Raw genomic sequence first — 22143 nt, 5'->3', positions numbered from 1 at the left:
GTTGGAACAGATTTCTGTTTCTTCAGTTGAGCACCAGATGAAGTAGTTGGCTTTTGTTTAGGGGCCATGTTGTACAAAAAATACGAATCTTTAAACACTGGAATCACACTCAGTGCAGTGAGATGCTCACACTATGAGAGGCACATGGGAACTGAGACCAACTAAGGGAACAGCGGATTCATGTCTCCCATCTCACGCTCACTCTGGTGTATCTGCTCATTGAGTGGAATGAGGGGTGAAATCGCCCTCGCTATTTACAGGTATCTTGTTTTTCTTTTTTTTGCCAAGTGCATATAGTTGAATTTGCGTAAATTAAATGTGTGTATGATGCGACTCACCTGTAATGACTCAACCCGATAGGACACCTCCCGTGCTACACTGCTATTAGTAGGGTGACCAGACAGCAAGTGTGAAAAATCGGGACGGGGGTGGGGGGTAACAGGAGCCTATTTAAGAAAAAGACCCCAAAATCAGGACTGTCCCTATAAAATCAGGACATCTGGTCACCCTAGCTACTAGTGACCCTCTCAAACAGGTCCCCACGGCCTCCCCCCACCAGGAGGCAGGTGTGAGAGGCTTGTTATCCCTAACCAACAGAGAGAGAACCGAAGGCTGAGAAAGGTGAAGGGCCTTGTCTTACATCCCAGAGCCTGTTGGCACAAAGTTGGGAACAGAACCCAAGTGTCCTGACTGTCAAACTAACCATCAGTCTGGAGTTTCACACACTGAATGATCAGAACAAAGTGACCTCAAATGAGCTACAGACCAACCACCATTCACAGTGATTATTCAGCAAGTGTTATAGAAGCACTAGAACATCCAAGAGAACCAGGAATGGCTCAGAGACAGACAATGGCGAGAAGGAAGGAGAAAAATTCACCAAGCAGATGATTGGTTCTGGCTTATTTGCTGGGCCTTAAAAGAGAACAACAAAGTCCTGAGTCTCCTCCCTGTCACTAGATCCCCTGCTCAGCCAATCAGCATTGAGACTCTGGCAGAGGCTGAGGGTGCCCCAGATGGCCCAAGGATGGCTCAGGTCACCAGTGAGGATCGCTCTCAGAGCAGTCTTCCTGTCCCATCTCTTTGGGATGGCCTCCCTCCACGAGGGCTAAAGAGCAGTGCCTCTCCTTGGCTGTGGAGGGAGGGAAGTAGGAAAAAGGGAAACCAAAAATGATGAACCCCAATGTCCCCCTGACTTTAATGGACAAAGGCCTCGGTGGTAAAAAAATTCTCTCACCTTAACCTAGTGTTTTCCATGCCTTGAATTTGGCCAGCACCAGGTGGGTCAGGCTGCTTAGGTACCAAACCTCTCTGGGGCTCTTACCTGCTCCACAGGGACGTCTGTCTTCTCACTCAGTTAGCAGTGGGAAAGGGGAAAACTCCAAAGAGGCTCCTCGTGGTCACAGGCATGACCCAGAATTCTCTCTCAGTCCTCAAGGGGAGACCTAAAGATGGAAACTCTGCAGCAAAGCCACAGGGGTCTCTGAGATCGCCCCAGCCCTGCAGCCCATCCTATCTGGCCGCTGTCATGGATTGTCTGTGAGATCACCGCCTCCCAACCTCCTTTAACCAATCAGCTGAGGTGCTGCAAAAGGCCCTTGTGATGTCACTGCCACACCCACCCCTGCCGTGCAGGGCTAATCCTGCCCCTGGCCAGCCCCTTTGCATGTTTAAGCTGCTCTCCCTGTGTCACCCTCACACACTCAGTTTTAGTGCTGGGGATCAAGCAGGCAACACATGGAAACATCAGAGGCTCTCAATGTGCCATCCTCAGTTTTGCAGAGTTTAGGAGACTTTAAGGCCAGAAGAGACTGTTAGATCAGTAGTCCCCAACGCAGTGCCCTCGGGCGCCATGGCACCCACCGGGGCATTTATGTGCGCCCGCCTAGTACCCAGCAGGTGAGAGAAGCCACAGCCCCGCACCTGCCAGGGACAGAGAACTCTGGCTTCAGGCATGGTGTTCTCTGTTACTGGCAGGCATGGGGCCCGCCTAGTGCCCAGCAGGGGAGAGAAGGTGCGGCCCCACGCCTGCCGGGGACAGAGATCTCCGGGGCTGCAGGCTGTGGGTGCCGGTGTTCTCGGTCCCTGGCAGGCGCAGGGCTGTGGCTTAAGCCGGAGAGAAGCCATAGCCCTGTGACTGCCGAGGACATAGAACTCTGGGGCTGCAGACTGTGGGCACTGCTGTTCTCGGTCCCTGGCAGGCGCGGAGCCGCAGCTTAAGATGGAAAGACATTGTGGCCCCGCGCCTGCCGGGGACAGACAGCTCTGGGGCTGCAGGCTGCTGGGGCAGGTGTTCTCTGTTCCTGGCAGGCGCGGGGCCCACCTAGTGCCCAGCAGAGGAGAGAAGCCAGGGCCCTCATCTGCTGGGGACAGAGTATTCCGGGGCTGCAGGCTGCGGGTACTGGTGCACTCTGGCCTCTCGGCTTCTCTACGGCTTCTCTCTGCACTGCCCAGAACTGCTACTGCAAAAAAAACCCCAAAATCCTCCAACTCCTCTGCCCCAAGAATGGACGGAATGCCACCCTGTAGCATGTGCTGCCCCAGGCATGTGCTTGCTCCACTGGTGCCTAGAGCTGGCCCTGTATGTGAGTATTCTTCCACTGCACTGATACTGCAGTTTTCTTGTGCTTTGCAATTTATTATTTTTTTGACCTTTTGCCCCAAAATGAGTGGTTCAAATAAAAGACAACCTACATATTATTTCAACGCAAAGTGGGAAGCATCCTATTGTTTTATTGAAAATAAAGGGAAATGTGTTTGCTTATTGTGCGGGGGTGCTGTTGCAGTGCCAAAAAAACACATTGTTGAAAGCCATTTCCAAACTAATCATGGCTCTTTTGACCTTAGCCATCCACTTAAATCTGAGTTGAGAAAGAAGAAAATTAATCAAGTCAAACCTACCTGCTCAGCATTCTGTTTTCACTAGATAAGTGGTAAAGTCTAAAGAGGCTACTATTGCTTCCTTTAAAATTGTTCATCTGCTGGCAAAAAATAAAAAAAAATAAAAAATAAATAACCCTTTTAAGATGGTGAATTGTTGAAGGAAGCATTTTTGATGGTTGCTGATTGCCTGTTTCAAGGATTTCCTAATAAGAGTGAGATTTAGTCAGCAATACAAGACTTGCAGTTATCAGACAACACAGTTACAAGGACGATACATGCAATTTCAAGTGACATGCAAACTCAGCTAAAGGATGACTTGGAAATATGTGACTAATTTTGACTGCAATTCAATGAGTTGACAGATATATCGGATACAGCACAGTTGGCAGTTATGGTGAGGATGGTATTTAGTGACTTCACCGTAAAAGAAGAGTTACTAAAATTATTGCCTATGAAAGGGCGAACAAAGAGTGAGGACATCTATAATTTACTCAAATCATACAAAACATCAATTATTATGCCACTACACAAGCTGTCTGTGATCACCACTGATGGGGCACCAGCAATGATGGGCAGCGCCAATGGATTCATTGCACTCTGTAAAAAGAATGAATCCTTTCAGAACTTTATGTCCTATCATTGCATTATCTACCAAGAAGCTTTGTGCATCAGGGTTCTTTCTTTTCAACACATCATGAATGTCATTATTAAAATAATTAACTCTATCTGAGTGAAACCTTTGCAACACCAACTTTTTAAGGCCCTATTGGAAGATGTTGATGATAAACATTCTATCTTATCTTGCACACAGAAGTACGATGGCTGAGCAAAGGTAAAGTTCTTGAACATTTTTTAAGCCTAATTGAAGAGATCAAAGAATTTCTTAAGTCCACAAATCAGAACTTTGAGCAACTAGAAGACTCCGGCTGGTTAATGGACTTGGCTTTTCTTGCCGACATCACTGACAAATTGAATATTTTAAATCTTGAGCTCCAGGGAAAAGACAAACATGTGGCTCAAATGATAGGTTCTGTAAATCATTCAAAGCAAAACTGATCTTGTGGCTGTCACATATGAAGACGAAGTCTCTCGTACATTTCCCAAGTATGAAGAAAATGGTATGTGACAGTGATTTTAACCCATCAACATTTGTTATTCACATTCAAACACTTCTGGAACAATTTGAAAAGAGATTTCAACAGTTCACCATCATTGAGCCTGTAGTTGCCTTTCTTGTGAATCCTTTTACTTGCCAAATAGAGGTAACTGAGATGGCTAAGTCAATTGCAAGTCTCATTCAAGTAAGAACAGAAGACGTGGAACTGGAGATTTTGGGCTTTCAAAATGATATTGTTCTAAAATCCTGTGCAACAGATGAAAACTTTTGGAATCTGATTGACCAAAAAACGCTTCCTGCCTTAAAAAATGTAGCATACAAAATAAAATCTTATTTCCATTCCACTTATCTACGTGAAGTTCTGTTTTCAACAATGAACATCATAAAATCAAAATACAGATCTTGGCTTACAGATGCCCATCTTGACAATTGCTTACGAACGGGAATATCATCCTACTCTCCCAACTACGAAAAATTGGCTAAAGAAATGCAGAGCCAAAAATCACACTGACTATTAGAAAAACCACATGAATTAACGATACCCATTTTCCATTAAGTGCTCATGAGTGCGTATGATTCACTTGTGTTTAACTTTTTTTTCATATTTGTTTGTTTGTTTATTGAAATCTAGATACAAGTAACAATACAAAGAATATTTTTAATTAACCATAACTGGCTATCTATGTTAAAGTAAGAATAATAAATATATTTGGACCAGCAGTTCAACAATGTTTTACTTTTTTTAAATAAATAAGATGAAAACTGTTTATGATGTTTATTTTGTAAAAACTCCTTAATTTTTCTTACAGGTAGATAAAAAAGAGCAAATTCACATGATAAGGTGAAAGAGTAATTGCTGAATAATTTAATTAATATCTTTTACATGTAAAATTACCTCTTTTAGCTTATGGATTCATATATTATGTAATATTAAATATGATGTTTTTCATATTATTTAATGTACAAATACAAAATAAGCCTTGAAAAATTGTTGGCACCAGCCACACTCTTATGAAAACATGAATGTGCTACTGGCCACAAAAAAGGTTGGGGACCACTGTGTTAGATCATCTCATCTGACCACTCCGCACATCACAGGCCTCCTGTATGGTGCAGTAGTGAGTTTTGGACCAAAGCACACTCCAGAAAGGCACGTCATCAAGGGATGGAGAAAGCACCACTTCCCTTGGTAGTCTGGAGGAAACTGATGCTGTGGGGGGCAGGAAATTGACCTCAAGGCCATACTTGTGAGTCTGTATCATAACACACACGAACAACAGCACTGTGCAAAGTTTGTACACATCACCTTAACTCTCATGTTTCCTAACCTTTAAAAGCCTGGTCTCCATGGTGTTCTTTCTGCTTATAGAACTAGTTTGGGGAGAGATGCACTAATTTACTTGTTATAGTGAGCGGGCCCCCAGGGGTGCAACCTGGAGCTGGGGTACCGCTGAGCCCTCTGTCTCCCCAGCCTGAGCTCCCTCTCACACTGCTGCTGTGAGAAGATGCAGATCACTCCCAGCCCTGCACTCACACAAAACTTGACACAGGCAGGGACACACCCAGCTGCTGGTATCATAGAATCACAGAATCATAGAATATCATGATTGGAAGGAACCTCAGGAGGTCATCTAGTCCAACCCCCTGCTCAAAGCAGGACCAACCCCAACTAAATCATCCCAGCCAGGGCTTTGTCAAGCCTGACCTTAAAAACCTCTAAGGAAGGAGATTCTACCACCTCCCTAGGGAACTCATTCCAGTATTTCACCACTCTCTGAGTGAAAAAGTTTTTCCTAATATCCAACCTAAACCTCCCCCACTGCAACTTGAGACCATTACTCCTTGTTCTGTCATCAGGTACCACTGAGAACAGCCTAGACCCGTCCTCTTTGGAACCCCCTTTCCGGTAGTTGAAAGCAGCTATCAAATCCCCTCTCATTCTTCTCTTCTGCAGACTAAACAATCCCAGTTTCCTCAGCCTCTCCTCGAAGGTCATGTGCTCCAGCCCCCTAATCATTTTTGTTGCCCTCCGCTGGACTGTCTCCAATTTTGTTGCTAACATATCTGAAGAAATCCTTCTTGTTACTCTTAACATCTCTTGCTAGCTGCAACTCCAAGTGTGATTTGGCCTTCCTGATTTCATTCCTGCATGCCTGAGCAATATTTTTATACTCTTCCCTGGTCATTTGTCCAATCTTCCACTTCTTGTAAGCTTCTTCTTTTGCATTTAAGATCAGCAAAGATTTCACTGTTAAGCCAACCTGGTCACCTGCCATATTTACTATTCTTTCTACACATCGGGATGTTTTTTTTCCTGCAACCTCAATAAGGATTCTTTAAAATACAGCCAGCTCTCCTGGACTCCTTTCCCCCTCATGTTGTTCTCCGAGGGGATCCTGCTCATCAGTTCCCTGACGGAGTCAAAGTCTGCTTTTCTGAAGTCCAGGGTCCATATTCTGCTGCTTTCCTTTCTTCTTTATGTCAGGATCCTGAACTCGACCATTTCATGGTCACTGCCTCCCAGGTTCCCATCCACTTTTGCTTCCCCTACTAACTCTTCTCTGTTTGTGAGCAGCAAGTCAAGAAGAGCTCTGTCCCTAGTTGGTTCCTCCAGCACTTACACCAGGAAATTGTCCCCTACACTTTCCAAAAACTTCCCAGATTGTCTATGCACCGCTGTATTGCTCTCCAGCAGATATCAGGGTGATTAAAGTCTCCCATGAGAACCAGGGCCTGCAATCTAGTAACTTCTACTAGTTGCCAGAAGAAAGCCTCGTCCACCTCATCCCCCTGGTCTGGTGGTCTATAGCAGACTCTCACTACGACATCATGCTTGTTGCTCACACTTCTAAACTTAATCCAGAGACTCTCAAGTTTTTCTTCAGTTTCAAACTAGAGCTCTGAGCAGTCATACTGCTCTCTTACAACTCCCTAATCTTTTCTGCCCTGCCTGTCCTTCCTGAACAGTTTATATCCATCCATGACAGTGCTCCAGTCATGTGAGTTATCCCACCAAGTCTCTGTTATTCCAATCACATCATAGTTCCTTGACTGTGCTAGGAATTCCAGTTCTCCCTGCTTGTTTCCCATGCTTTTTGCATTTGTGTATAGGCACTTAAGATAACTCGCTGATTGTCCCGCTTTCTCAGTCTGAGACAGGAGTCCTCCCCTCTTGAAAATTCTTCTGCTCGTGCTTCCTCCCAGTATCCCATTTCCCCACTTACCTCAGGGCTTTGGTCTCCTTCACCCAGTGAATCTAGTTTAAAGCCCTCCTCACTAGGTTAGCCAGCCTGCTTGCGAAGATGCTCTTCCCTCTGTTCGTTAGGTGGAGCCCATCTCTGCCTAGCACTCCTTCTTGGAACACCATCCCATGGTCGAAGAATCCAAAGCCTTCTTTCTGACACCACCTGCTTAGCTATTCATTGACTTCCACAATTCGATGGTCTCTACTCAGGCCTTTTCCCTGCACAGGGAGGATGGACGAGAACACCGCTTGCACCTCAAATTCCTTTATCTTTCTTCCCAGAGCCATGTAGTCTGCAATGATCCACTCAAGGTCATTCTTGACAGTATCATTGGTGCCCAGGTGGAGAAGCAGGAAGCGGTAGCAATCTGAAGGCTTGATGAGTCTCGGCAGTCTCTCCATCACATCGTGAATCCTAGCTCCTGGCAAGCAGCAGACCTCTCAGTTTTCTTGGTCGGGGTGGCAGATAGATGACTCAGTCCCCCTGAGGAGGGAGTCCCAAACCACTACCACCATACTCCTTCTCTTGGGAGCGGTGGATGTGGATCCCCCATCCCTAGGACAGTGCATCTCATGCCTTCCAATCAGTGAATTCTCCTTCTGCTCCCTTCCCTCAGATGTATCATCAAGTCCACTCTCTACATTAGTACCCGTGGAGAGAACATGAAAATGGTTGCTCATCTGTATCTCCATTGCTGATACAATGCTGATGCTTTCGTCTTCTGGAGGTCACATGCTGCCAAATTTCTTCATCGTCCCTCTCTCCCTTCTGCACAGCCTGCTCTGATTCTTCAGAACGTTGTGCCCGTAGAAGCATATCCTGACGTGTGTCCAGGAAATCGTCATTTTCTCTTATACAACACAGGGTCGATATTTATTGCTCCAGACCTTGAACCTTCTCTTCCAATATGGAGACCAGCTTGCACTTTGTACAGACAAAGTCGCTTCTGTCCTGAGGAAGAAAGACAAACATGGCACAACCTATGCAGGTTACAACAACTGAACGCTCACCTTCCATAATTTCTTCCTTCTAAGAGCTTCTTCATCTGTTGCAGCAACTCACAGAAGCCCATGGTGTTTTATAGGACAGAGATCTATAAAAGCTTCGTAGAGGTTGAGTAGAATCTAGAAGTTGCTGTTGTAGATTTTTAAGAATCAAGTCTGTGTACTTTTTCAGTTGTCTTAACAAACACTTCTGGTCCTCTTCACTAAGGATTCAATATAATTGCCATCATTAGTGAACTTCTGGACTGAAGTCTTTGCTTCTTCAGGTACTTTCTCAATGGATAGCTCTGATTGATCCAAATGTAGCTTCTGTTGCTGGATAAAGATCTACTACTGTTGGAGCAGATGCCTGGATGGAATTGTTTAATGACCCAAGTGTTTCAACAGTAGACTTACAAAAGAGAGAATGGCAATAGTCTTCTCTGAATGTAGTAGCAAAAGTAACCCATCAGGCTCACTACTTAGATCCGTCCCATCTTGGTAGATACTTTCCAAAACCAGTAATAACAGCTGGAATAATTTTAAGACAACAGCCAAAGATTGCTCATGAGAAAGCCAGAGGGTTTTCCCAGGTTGGACTAATTTGAACTTCAGGCCCAGTGTATCTTCTATATTTTTCAAGGTATTCAGTCTTTTTGGACTCTTGCTGAAAAAAAGAATATAATGAAGACTTTAAATGTATAGCTTTTTAAATGTCTTTTGAAGAGTCTGCAGCTTGTACTAGCATTAGTTGGAGTAGATGGCCTCTGCAGTGTATATATGAGAGATTAGGGCTATACTTTTCTCTGAGCAAAGCTTGTACTCCACCATGTCTTCCAGAGAAGTTTGCAGCTCCATCAAATGCACAAGCAGCCATCTGTTTGGGATCCAATGACAAGCATTAAAGACAGAGTTTGGGCGTGGAGTGCAGGCTCTGGGAGGGAGTTTTGGTGCTGGGTGCAGGCTTTGAGCTGGGCAGGGTTTGAGGTGCAGCAGGTGTGCGGGCTCTGGGAGAGAGTTTGGGTGCAGGATGGGGGTTCTGGGAGGGAGTTTGGATGCGGGAAGGTTAAGGCAGCCCAGAGGATACAGGGACCTGGGGTCTTCAGTGGCAGGAGGCCCCCGCTTCGGCGGTAATTTGATGGCGGGGGGGGGGTCCTTCTGCTCCAGGACCCGCCGCCAAAGTGCCCTGAAGACCCACGGCAGGGGCCTTCTGCCGCTAAATTACTGCTGAAGACCCGGCAATTTGGCGGCAGGTCCCGCTTCGGTGGTAATTTGCCGGCGGAGGGTCCTTCCGCCCCGGAGTGGAAGGACCGCCCCCCGTCACCAAAGACCTGGAGCAGAAGAAGCTCCAGGGCCCCTGAAGCAAGTGAAGGACCCTGCTCCAAGGGCCCCTGCGGGGCCTGGGGCAAATTGCCCCACTTGCTCCCCCCGGGAGGCCTTGGGAGGGAGTTTGGATGCGGGAAGAGTTGCAGGCTCTGGGAGAGAGTTTGTTTAGCACCTCAGCAATAGGTAAGAGAGTGAGGAGCTGCAGTGACTTCATGCAGACACATAAACTGACAAAAGACTCTTGAGGGCGGGTGTGTAGCCAGGGCCGGTGCAACCATTTAGGCGAACTAGGCAGTTGCCTAGTGCGCCGAGATTTGGGGGTGCCAAAAAGCGCCCCCCAATTTTTTTTAAATGGTTGACCGGCCACTGCCGCTGGGATGGAGAGGGAGTCTGAGCTGCCCGTGGCAGCTGGCAGCCCAGGGGGTCCCCCGGGTCAGGGCGTCGCCGCGGCAGCCGGCAGCCCAGGGTGTCCCCACGGGTCAGGGTGCCGCCGTGGCAGCCGGCAGCCCAGGCGATCCCCTGGCCAGGGAAACCCCGGGCTGCCGGCTGCCACGGAGGCGCATTGACCCCTGGGTCAGCGCACACGGCGGAGGCAGCCAGCAGGCCAGGGGCCACCAGGTCAGGGCGTCACCGCTGCAGCCGGCAGCCCAGGGTGTCCCCTAGGTCAGGGCGCCGCTGCAGCAGCCCACAGCCCAGGGTGTCCCCCGGGTCAGGGTGTCGCCGCGGCAGCCGGCAGCCCAGGGTGTCCCCTGGGTCAGGGTGTCGTCGTGGCAGCCCGCAGCCCAGGGTATCCCCTGGGTCAGGGCGCCACCGTGGCAGCCCACAGCCCAGGGGCTCCCCCGGGTCAGAGTGTCGCCGCGGCAGCCGGCAGCCCAGGGTGTCCCCCGGGTCAGCGCGTCGCCGCGGCAGCCGGCAGCCCAGGGGAACCCCTGGCCCAGGGAAACTCTGGGCTGCCGGCTGCCACGGAGGCGCACTGACCCTAGGTCAGCGCGCACCGCCACAGCAGCCAGCAGGCCAGGGCCCCCTGGGTCAGGGCGCCGCCGCAGCAGCCGGCAGTCCAGGGGGTCCCCCGGATCAGTGTGCCGCCGTGGCAGCCGGCAGCCCAGGGAGTCCCCTGGGTCAGGGCGCCGCTGCGACTGCCCAGAGGTTCAGGCTGCCGGCGGCATGCTGACCCAGGGGAATCCCTGGGCTGCTAGCAGAGGCTCAGAAATCAGAATCTCTCTCCCTCCCAGAGCAGGGGCTCCAGCCTATGCAATTTTTCTCACTGGGGGGGCGGCGGCGGCGGCTGGGCAGAGCTGCGCAGCTCTGCTTAGCACATCTGATAGGAGCCCTACGACGCCGCGACACAAGGGCTTCTGGAGGAAAGCGGGGGCTGCCCCTGGCTCAGCCTCCACATCAGCCCCAGGGAGGGGCAGGAGAAGAAAAGAGCCTCAGCGGTGGTCTGGTGGAGTGGAGGAAGAAAGAAGACCCTGACGCTCATGTGCTGGGCAAGGTAAGCAAGTGCTTCCCCACAGCTCGGCCTCAGGCGCCTGTGCTCCTGCCCCCTTGGTCCTTGGCTGGTCCCTGCTCCTGCTCCCCTTGTATGTGGGTGGCTAGAGAGAACAGCAGCCTGCAGAGCTGAGCTGCCCCAGTGCCCCCAGGCACCCCCCTTGACCCCATCCCCCCCACAGCCCTGACCCCCAGCTCCGAGCCCAGCCCCTCTGAGCTGGACACCACTCTGACCCCATCTCCCCACATCCCTGAGCCCAGCCCCTGTGAGCTGGGCACCCCTGAACCCAGAGCCCAGCTCCCCACCCAGCCCTGGGCAATAACAGCACCACCCCCTGGCAGCGACAGCCCATTGGTACCAACCATCACAATCACCCATCATCTGCCCATTTTATAATTGCAAATGTATACAGACCATTACAGCTTTTAATGTTTTTAAATGATGTATTTAGTGTATTTTCAAATTATTACAAGTTAATTTTTGAATGTATTTCACTAGTTATTTTTTACATTTCCTCATACATGTTACTATAGTATTGCAAATGTTTTATGGAAGGGGCCCCAGATTTTGCTTTGCCCAAGGCCCCCTGAGTCCTCTGGGCAGCCCTGTCTGAGTTTTAAGCCCTGCTGCTGTGTTTTGCCTGCAAAAGGCAGGCCTAAGCCTGTGAGTGACCCCCATAGCAGCTGCCTGAAGAAGTGCTTGGGGGAATCATGCAGAAGGAGCGTGATATTTATCTGAGTTCTCTCCTCATGGAGGCTGTGCTCCACTTGGTGCAGGACAGCAGTCTCAGCAGGACTCTAGGCCCAGCACCTTGCCTCAGTGTGTGGACTGGTACTGCACCCATCACCCGGGCCTCAGTCTGCACCGTTAACCCTCACCAGTGCCCAAGAAGCAGTCAAAAAAGTTGGATGGACTGGTTAGATTAGTTGTGCTGTTGCTTGGCCAGTGTAGAGACCACTGAATGCATAATAATCCTTTGTGATGTTCTTCCTGAGCACAATTGGCATGTTGTGAGGTAGGTGCCTGTGAGGGACAGGTGTCTGTTTATGTCATCCAGCCATCATGTCTTAGGTCTTCGGGGGGGGGGGGAGGGGAAGCTTGTCCATCCTGCTTTCATTGTAGATCAAAGTCAAAGATTATTTTCACAGGGAGTTAGTAGGCATTTAGAGCAGATGAACATACCACCCAGAGAGCATTGGCAACCATTTGAGTGTGTGTGACCTATTTAGTTAGAAAATGGAATTTTTCATTCAATTGAGTTTGTAAACCATTTGATATGTTTTAATCATTTGGAGGTGCATGGCTAGTTAGGCAGAATGGGTTCCGCAGCACTCCCAGTCAGATTTTGATATGAAGGAAGGACGTATACGTGACTAAAAAAGGTGTATTTCGATTACAATCACATTGGCTTATTTTAAGGGAAAGTCATCTTGATCTCTTAATCATATTTACGTCAACAGTTGATGGAAATTCAATAGTTAATTATAGTAAGTGACACGCATTCTCTATCCTTTACTTTTAATAGTGAACATGAAAAAGAGCTGATAGGAATAAAATTTCATTTTTTTTTTCATTTACAGTTGATGCAGCCTCATGGCAGATTAAAAAAAAAGGTCTGGGGCACAACTTCGTGACCGCGTATTGTGTATAACATATGGGGGGGGGGGCACAAGATGGAAGTTTCGCCTAAGGTGCAAAAAATATCCTTGCACCGGCCCTGCGTGTAGCTAGACTATTCCGCAGACATTAAGTCTCTTGTAGCAGTAACGTGGCCCTCAGCCCGTTACACAGGACACGGCGCTATTGGTGTCTAGGCAGAGACAGGCTGGGAATGGGGACCCCGGCTCCTTTAAGGCCCGGGAAGCCACCTCGTGCAGCATCCTGGGAGGGGAAGTCCTCCCGCCTCGCCCCGCCCGATCTGTGCAACGCGGCAGGTGGCTCCGCCCTCCGGGGTAAGCGTCACCTCCTGTGCCCCGCCCAGTGTGAGGAAGGTGCTACTGACGGGTATTGAGCATGCTCAGTTCATCTGCTGAAGCCACTGCCCTTCCCCCTGCCCTTATGCCCGTAGGATTCTGCTTTTAACAGGAGTTAGAAAGTGGCAAAGGGGGCGAATGGGAGCAGGGGGTGAAAGTTTACTGGTCTGGGGGTCGAGCAGCTGGACGCAGCATTAGGAGAGGGGCTAAAGGGTAAAATCAGGAATGGGGGGGAAGAGGCGGAGTTAAGCCCAGGAGGGAGGTGCAGGCAGAGGGTAAAATCCGGCCCAGGCAGGGGCAGAGGGGGCAGCAGTTACCCCAATGGCACTGGGACATCGGAATGTGCTGCCGGTAGCACATTCCTACGAGGAGCACTAACCTTCACTGCAGCGCCTCTCCCCCGGGCTTAACCTCGGCTCCTACCCCCACCCCCGATTTTCCCCTCCAGTCCCTCTTCTGCCGCTGCCTACAGCCGCTTGAGCCCCGGGCCAGGGAGTTTCTGCCCCCTGCTCAGCCCCCGCAGGAGCAGAGTGGGGGCAGCGGCCACGCCAGATGTTCCGGCGCATGCTCAGTGAACGCTCAGAGGACATTCGGAGAGGGGGGCTTTGTCTGCCTTGCCCCTGCCCCGGCGCGGCCCCGCTCGGGGGGAAGGTAAGAGGACCCCCCCCCGGGAGCGGTGCCCCCGGTGCTCCGGACTGCTCCCTGCGGAGCTGGCTGCGATCCGCTGCCCCGGCCCGGGAAAGCTGCCGCCAGCCCCGGGGTGTGCGGGGGGAAGCCAGGGCCTGGGGGGCGAGAGATAAACAGGGAAGGGGGATGTGGGGGGGCAGGAATTGGGGAACAGGGAGCAGGAGGGGGGTGTCCAGAGATGTGGGGGGGCTGGCATTGGGGAACAGGGAGCAGGAGGGGGTGTCCAGGGATGTGGGAGGGGGCAGGAATTGGGAACAGGGATGCAGGGGGGCGGGAGGAGGGCAGGAACAGGGATGCCGGAGGCAGGAGGGGGCAGGGGGATGTGGGGCGCTGCAGGGAGGCTGCGGGAACAGACAGGTATTGGGGCAGGGGGAGAATTCTGGGGCTCAGGGGAGCAGAGCTGGACTAGAGGGAAACTCTGAGTGTCTGATAAAGGGAAGAAAAGGGGGGATGTGAGCTAGGGGCTGTGGGGGGGGGCTGGAGGGAGAATATGGAGCAAGCAGAGACTGGCTGGAGAGGGCAGAGCCAGGGGGAAGGCGGCGGGAGGGGGATGGGGAGAGATACAATGGCAGCTCTCCCTGCCCATGGGGAAGGGGAGGGGAGGGACTGCTCCCCCCCTCAGCTGAGACAGGCAAAGCTCCCTCGCACGGAGGCAGGTAGAAGCTGGGTGAACCCCAGCCATGGGTGCGCTGAGCAGTCTCCCAGCACCTCTCCCTGCCTGCGAAGGCACGGCTGGGAACCCCTCTGCCCGAGCCAGGGGGCTGTGCTCATGTGAGAATGGATCAGGCAAACGTCAGGCTGCACAGAAGGGGCCACTGGAGGGGAGTGTGGGGTGATCTCTTCTCTGGGTTACATGCTTAATGGTCACAGCAGCCACCCAGATGTGGGAGGCCCAGGCTCAGTTCCCCCCAGTGCTCTCACTCCTGGGCCATGTGATCTCCTGATGTAGGACTTAGACCCGACTAGACACAACAGCGATTGAGTATCAGAGGGGTAGCCATGTTAGTCTGGATCTGTAAAAGCAGCAAAGAGTCCTGTGGCACCTTATAGACTAACAGACGTTTTGGAGCATGAGCATGCATCTGACGAAGTGAGTATTCACCCAGGAAAGCTCATGCTCCAAAATGTCTGTTAGTCTATAAGGTGCCACAGGATTCTTTGCTGCTTTAACAGCAATTGAATAACTCCCCTGCAGGCCCCCAGTCCAGGACAGATCAAGTGCAGTGAGGGCTGGATTAAGGCAGAGGCAACCTAAGCTTATGCCTAGAGCCCAGTTAGTGTATGTGGAGCCTGCCCCATGGCACAGGCAAGCAGGAGCAGTGCTGGCTGCCCCACTGCGGTTTGTCCCAGGGCTGCACCCATGGAGGGGAAGGTCAATGAGGCCAAAATTGAGCGAGTGGCAAGGTGATCCCCATGCACCAGATCCCAGCCCAGCTTACTCCATTTGTCCTCCACACCACTGCCCCTTGTCATACGGGGGGGTCAGTGGGGCCAGACCTAAATGGCCAGAGCACCAGCCCCTGAACCAGATTAGCTGGAGCTTCAGGGGCCATGGCTGGTATGCAGGCAGGGAGTTGTGGTCAGTGCCCAGGAGGGAGCCAACCGGGGGGGGAGGCATGAAGGGGTTTTACCTAGAACACAGGGTTGGGTTCATCTGGCCCCACAAGTCACTCCAGGAACCTGGCGGCAAAGCGCCGACAGCTCCCTGGAGTGAGGGAGCGGAGTTGGTAGCTCCGGCCCAGGGCTTTTAGCCAGTGAGGGGGGTGCACACAATAGACCTCCCCATGCTGGTCTGTTCCCAGAGTGGGTCACACACAGAGTCCATGTCACCCGGCCATGACTGGCCTGCAGCTCGAGCTCTGGGCTGCCTCTCCAGGACCAGGACCCGGACCAGGACTCCCATTGCCCTGGGACACTGGGGACTCTCTGGAACAAAGCCCAGTCTCCACAGAAACCCCCCTTCCCGGGACTGTCTCTTCTCTGTTCACGCAGGGCTCCATTGGCTTCTCTGCCCAATGCCCCTTAGTGCTGGGAGAAACTGCCTGAGCCCACGGCAGTGGGGTTCAGGGGCAGATCTGGGGCAGGGCTGCAGTGAATCACTTAGTCGCTAGGACCCAGGAGCTGCTGGGAGGGTCGCTGACTTGCAGCTCCTGTGGTGACTCTGGGTCCCAGCTCCTGGCAAGACCCCCAAGCCCGGCGGCTGCTACGGGGAGCCCAGAGCTCGAGGGGCTGCAGCTGGGAGCGGGGAGTCTCCAGCCGGGCCCTTCCTGCTGCTGCCCGGGAGCCTCCCCCAGGGCAGAGCCCCCGGCCCCACTCAGAAGGAAGGTGAGAGACCCCCCCCCACCAGGGAGCGGTGCCCCGGGCTGCTCCCCATGGAGCTGGCTGTGATCCCCTGCCCCGGCCCAGGAAAGCTGCCACCAGCCCTGGGATGTGCGGGGTAGGGGGACAGGAGGGAAGAACAGCATTGGGGGTGGATGAGCAGCGGGTTTCCCCCAAAGGGCTCAGAATTTACAAGGCAAATATCTCCTCTCGGTCACACCCTGCTTACAGTTTAGTCTTTGTATGTATGATCACATTTGGTGCAAGGAGCTCCTGGCCATCAGAGACCGTGTATGGACTTTGGAGACCAGAGTGGCTGAGCTGAGAGAGACAGAGAAGTACATAGAGGGACATAGTAGAATGGTCCCACCCCTGGTCGGACAGTCTCTGTGCTGTTGAGGAGGATGAAAGTCCCAGGGAAGGAGAACATCCAACTGGAGCAGAGGGAAATGATCTTATAGTTGGGACTCTCCTTCCAGATGATGATGTGGTATCCTCTCACACTGAGGATACCCCTCCGGGGAAGCTAACTTCAGCTATTATGAAGAGACAGGTATTAGTAATAGACGATTTGATCAATAGAAACATAGATAGCTGGGTTTGTGATTGTGACATGATGACTGGGAAAACCGCATGGTGACATGCCTGCCTGGTGTGAAGTTTGCAGATCTCTCGAGACATCTAGATAGACTTATGTGTAGTGCTGGTGAGGAGCTGGTGGTCGTGGTACATGTAGGTACCAATGACACAGGGAAGCATAGGAGAGACGTCCTGGAGGCCAGTTTAGGCTGCTAGGTAAGAGTTTGAAGTTAGGAATCCATGGTAGCGTTCTCTGAAATGCTCCCAGTTCCACATGCAGGGCCAGTTAGACAGGCAGAACTGCAGGGTCTCAATGCATGGATGAGACGATGGTTTAGGGAGGAGGGCTTTAGAATTATTAGGAACTGGGGAAACTTTTGGGAAAGGGGGAGCCTATACAGGAAGGATGGGCCCCACCTAAACCAATATGGAGCCAAATTTTAGGCACTCAACATTAACAAGGTCATAGAGCAGTTTTTAAACTAAGGGCTGGGGGAAAGCCAACAGGTGCGGAGGAGTACATGGTTCGGACATCCCTTGGGGAGGATCTGTTAATAGAGAATCTCTATGTCCTAGTGAGGACGAGAGGATGGAAAATGATAAAATACGGGCAGGGTCTGATCAGAAACAGTCAAATAAAAAGAGTCCCATTCAATTACATTGTGTAACGGCAGACAGCTAAAAGGACCAGTTTTTAAATGCTAATTTACCAAAGGTAGAAGACTAAATAAAATGGATGAACTAGAGTGCCTCATATTAAATGAGGATATTGATGTAATAGGCACCACAGAAACTTGGTGGAATGAGGATAATCAATGGGATACTGTAATACCAGGGTACAAAATGTATCAGAAGGACAGAACAGGTCGTCTGGTGGGGGAGTGGCATTCTATATGAAAGAAAGTATAGAATCAAATGACGTAAAAATGAATCAAACTGTACCATAGAGTCTCTCTGGATAATAATTCCATAAGACTATAGCAGTAGGGATATATTAGCAACCACCTGACCAGGTTGGTGATAGTGTCTGTGAAATGCTCAGGGACAACAGAGAGGCTGTTAAAATAAAAAACTCATGAATAATGGGGGATTTCAATTATGCCCATATTGACTGGGTATGTGTCACCTCAGGACAGGATGCAGAGATAAAGTTTCTTGACTCCTTGCAGAGACTGCTTCTTGGAGCAGCTGATCCTGGAACCCACCAGAGGAGAGGCAATTCTTGATTTAGTCCTAAGTGGAGCACAGGATCTGGTCCAAGGAGTGAACAGATCTGGACCACTTGGTAATAGTGACCATAATATAATTAAATTTAATATCCCTGTGACAGAAAAAACACCACAACAGCCCAACACTGTAGCATTTCATTTCAGAAAGGGGAACTACACAAAAATGAGAAGGTTAGTTAAACAAAAATTAAAGGGTACAGCCCCAAAAGTGAAATCGCTACAAGCTGCGTGGAAACTTTTTAAAGACACCATAATAGAGGCTCAACTTGAACGTACACCTCAAATTAAAAAACATAGTAAGAGAACCAGAAAAGAGCCACTGTGGCAAAACAGCAAAGTAAAAGAAGCAGTGAGAGGCAAAAAGGCATCCTTTAAAAAGTGGAAGTTGACTCTAGTGAGGAAAATAAAAAGGAGCATAAACATTGGCAAATGAAGTGTAAAAATACAATTAGGAAGGCCAAAAAAGAATTTGAGGAACAGTTAGCCAAAGACTCAAAATGTAATCGCAAAAACAATTATAGGTACATTGGAAGCAGGAAGCCTGCTAAACAACCAGTGGGGCCACTGAACAATCAAGATTGCCCTTATATAAATCCATGGTACGCCCACATCTTGAATACTGTGTACAGCTGTGGGCTCCTCGTCTCAAAAAAGATATACTGGCACTAGAAAAGATTCAGAGAAGGGCAACTAAAATGATTAGGGGTTTGGAATGGGTCCCATATGAGGAGAGATTAAAGAGGCTAGGACTTTTCATCCTGGAAAAGAGGAGACTATGGGGGGATATGATAGAGGTATATAAAATCATGAGTCATGTGAAGAAAGTGGACAAGGAAAAGTTATTTACTTGTTCCCATAATATAAGAACTAGGGGCCAACACATGAAATTAATGGGCAGCAGGTTTAAAACAAATAAAAGGAATTTCTTCTTCACACACCGCACAGTCAACCTATGGAGCTCCTTGCCTGAGGAGGTTGTGAAGGCTGGGACTATAACAGAGTTATATATTCATACAGGTTAAGTCCATTAATGGTTATTAGCCAGGATGGGTAAGGAGTGGTGTCCGTAGCCTCTGTTTGTCAGAGGGTGGAGATGGATGGCAGGAGAGAGATCACTTGATCTTTACCTGTTAGGTTCACTCCCTCTGGGACACCTGGCATTTCTCACTGTCGGTAGACATGATACTGGGCTGGATGGACCTTTGGTCTGACCCAGTATGGCCATTCTTATGAGATGCTAAGGGAGCACTCAGGACGATAAGGCCATTACAGAAAAACTAAAAGAATTCTTTGCATCTGTCTTCATGGCTGAGGATGTGAGGGAGATTCCCAAACCTGAGCCTTTTTTTTGGATGACAGCTCTGAGGAACTGTCCCAGATTGAGGTATCATTAGAGGAGGCTTTGGAACAAATTGAATAGCATAAGTCACCATAACCAGATGGTATTTACCCAAGAGTTCTGAAGGAACTCAAATGTGAAATTGCAGAACTACTAACTGTAGTCTGTAACCTATCATTTAAATCAGCTTCTGTACCAAATGACTGGAGGATAGCTAATGTGATGCCAATTTTTAAAAAAGGGCTCCAGAGGTAATCCTGGCAATTACAGGCCTGTAAACCTGATTTCAGTACCAAGCAAACTGGCTGACATTATAATAAAGAACAAAATTGTCAGACACATAGATGAACATAATTCATTGGAGAAGAGTCAACATGGTTTTAGTAAAGGGAAACCATGCCTTACCAATCTACTAGAATCCTTTGAGGAGGTAAACAAGCATTTGGACAAAGGGAATCCAATGAATATAGTGTACTTTGCTTAAGAGCCTTTGTTGAGGGACCTTGTCACAGTCTTTCTGAAAATCTAAGTAAGCTGCCATAGGATAAGAGGGAAGGTGCTCTCATGGATTGGTAAGTGATTAAAGGATAGGAAACAAAGGGCAGGTATAAATTGTCAGTTTTCAGAATGGAGAAAGGTAAATAATGGTGTCCCCCAGGGTATAGGTGCCAACTTTTCCATGCCCTGGTGGGTGCTCACTCCTGGCCTTGCTGCGCCTCTACCCCAGCCCGACCCCCCCACCCCTGTCCCATCCCAATCCCTTCCCCAAAATCCCTGCTCCAATTCCACCCCTCCCTGCTCCTATTGAACCCCTTCCCCAAATCCCCACCCCAGACCCACCTCTTCCCTGAGCACGCCATGTTCCCCCTCCTCCCCTCTCCATCCCAGTGCTTGCCGCCACGAATCAGCAGTTTCGTGGCGGGAAGCGCTGGGAGCTAGGTGGAGAAGCGAAGCCACGATGTGCTCAGGGGAGGAGGCGGAGCAGAGGTGAGCTGGGGCGGGGTGGGACGGGATGGGGAGCTGCCAGTGGGTGCAGAGCACCCACCAATTTTTCCCCAGGGGTGCTGCAACCCCAGAACACCCATGGAGTCGGCACCTATGCCCCAGAGGTCTCTTCCGGTACCAGTCCTATTCAACATTTTCATAAATGATCTGGAAAAAGGGGTTAACAGTGAGGTGGCAACATTTGCAAATGATACAAAATTACTCAAGATAGTTAAGACCCAGGCAGACTGTGAAGAGCTGCAAAAGGATCTCTCAAAACTGGGTGACCGGGCAACAAAATGGCAGATGAAATTTAATGTTGATAAATGCAAAGTAATGTGCATTGGAAAACATAATCCCAGCTACACATATAAAATAATTAGCTGTTACCACTGAAGGAAGAAATCACAGAGTCATTATGGATAGTTCTCTGAAAACATCCACTCGTGTAGCGGCAGTCAAAAAAGCGAACAGAATACTGGGAATAATCAAGACTGATAATAGGACAGTAAATATCATCTTGCCTCTATATAAATCCATGGTATGCCCACATCTTTAATACTGTGTGCACATGTGGTCGCCCCACCTCAAAAAAGATATTTTGAAATGGAAAGGATCCAGAAAAGGGCAGCAAAAATGATTAGGGGTATGGAACGACTCCTGTATAAGGAGAGATTAATAAAACTGGGACTTTTCAGCTTGGAAAAGAGATGGCTAAGGGAAAATATGATTGAGGTCTATAAAATCATGGCTGAAGTAGATAAGGAAGTATTGTTTTCTACTTATCATAACACAAGAACTGGGTGTCACCAAATGAAATTAATAGGCAGCAGGTTTAAAACAAATAAAAGGAAGTATTTCTTCATGCAATGCACAGTCAACCTGTGGATCTCCTTGCCAGAGGATGTTGTGAAGGCCAAGACCATAACAGCATTCAAAAAAGAATAGATAAATTCATGGAGGATAGGTCCATCAATGGCTATTAGCCAGGATGGGCAGGGATTTGTCCCTAGCCTCTGTTTCCCAGAAGCTGGGAATGAGCGACGGGATGGATCACTTGGTGATTCCCTGTTCTGCTTATTCCCTCTGGGATTCCCCCAGGGGCACCTGGCACTGGCCACTGTCGGCAGACAGGATACTGGGCTAGATGGACCTTTGGTTTGACCCCATAGAGCCGTTCTTATGTTCTTTAAAGAGCCTGGGGGGAATTGGGGTGTAAAATGGACTAACGCAAATCCAGAAACCTCTCAATTGCTCTTCACACCCTGACAGGCTGCAGAATAACGACTCCAGATCGTCCCATCTTCCTAGGGGCTGTGGCAGGGAAATGGCTGTGGTGGATCCAACTCAGGTAGGGGATTTTGGGGGAGCTGCTGGGGAGGGTTGAGGTAGAGGGGAAGGGGCAGGAAATACACAAGGTGAGGCAAGGATGGGGACAGGGTGTGATAAATCTGCTGGGAAATGCTCAGCCTAGGGGCTCTTTTATGAACAGGCTCGTTGTTGTGGGGGCGAGGGGGCTGAACATTCCCTCGTTTCTGAAAAAGGAAACAGATCCCTCCTCAGAAATGGCTGGGAAAACAGAGCGAAGTGCTGGAGACTGACCCCCGCTGGGCAGAGACTGCAGTGCAACACAAAGGGGAGGTGCTGGGATTCCTGTCCCTGTTCCTCAGCCTGTGCCTAGTGGGTGGGTGGGAAATGAGACCCTGCCCTCCTCCGTCTGCTGGGAGGGACAAGGAGCTCTCCCCTTCTCTCTGTTCCCTGCAGCCTCCTGGCCATTCTGGGCAGGGTGGGGTGGGATTCTGCTCCTTTGGCCCGCCCAGAGCTGTCCTGGTGTTGTGCTTCTTCCCCCATGAACAATGGGATTGTGGCTGGTCTGCAGGCACTGAGTGGGGAGCACCTGTTGTTTCAGATGCCGGTGACCTTCGAGGAGGTGGCCGTGTATTTCACCGCGGAGCAGGGGGCTCTGCTGGACTCCGATCAGAGAGCCCTC

The 22143-nt window shown here is 50.0% G+C and overlaps 1 long non-coding RNA gene across 1 annotated transcript; it reads left to right on the top strand.

Moving 5' to 3' along the window:
* The first annotated feature begins 13237 nt into the window (after positions 1-13237).
* On the top strand, positions 13238-22136 carry LOC115659467. The gene is made up of 3 exons (XR_004002555.1): positions 13238-13667; positions 21426-21504; positions 22063-22136. It is a non-coding gene; the product is annotated as an uncharacterized LOC115659467 (long non-coding RNA).
* The last annotated feature ends 7 nt before the right edge of the window (positions 22137-22143 follow it).

Source organism: Gopherus evgoodei, chromosome 11 (genome assembly GCF_007399415.2).
Source record: "Gopherus evgoodei ecotype Sinaloan lineage chromosome 11, rGopEvg1_v1.p, whole genome shotgun sequence".
NCBI lineage: Eukaryota > Metazoa > Chordata > Testudines > Testudinidae > Gopherus > Gopherus evgoodei.
This window is presented reverse-complemented; position numbering and strand designations above follow the sequence as displayed.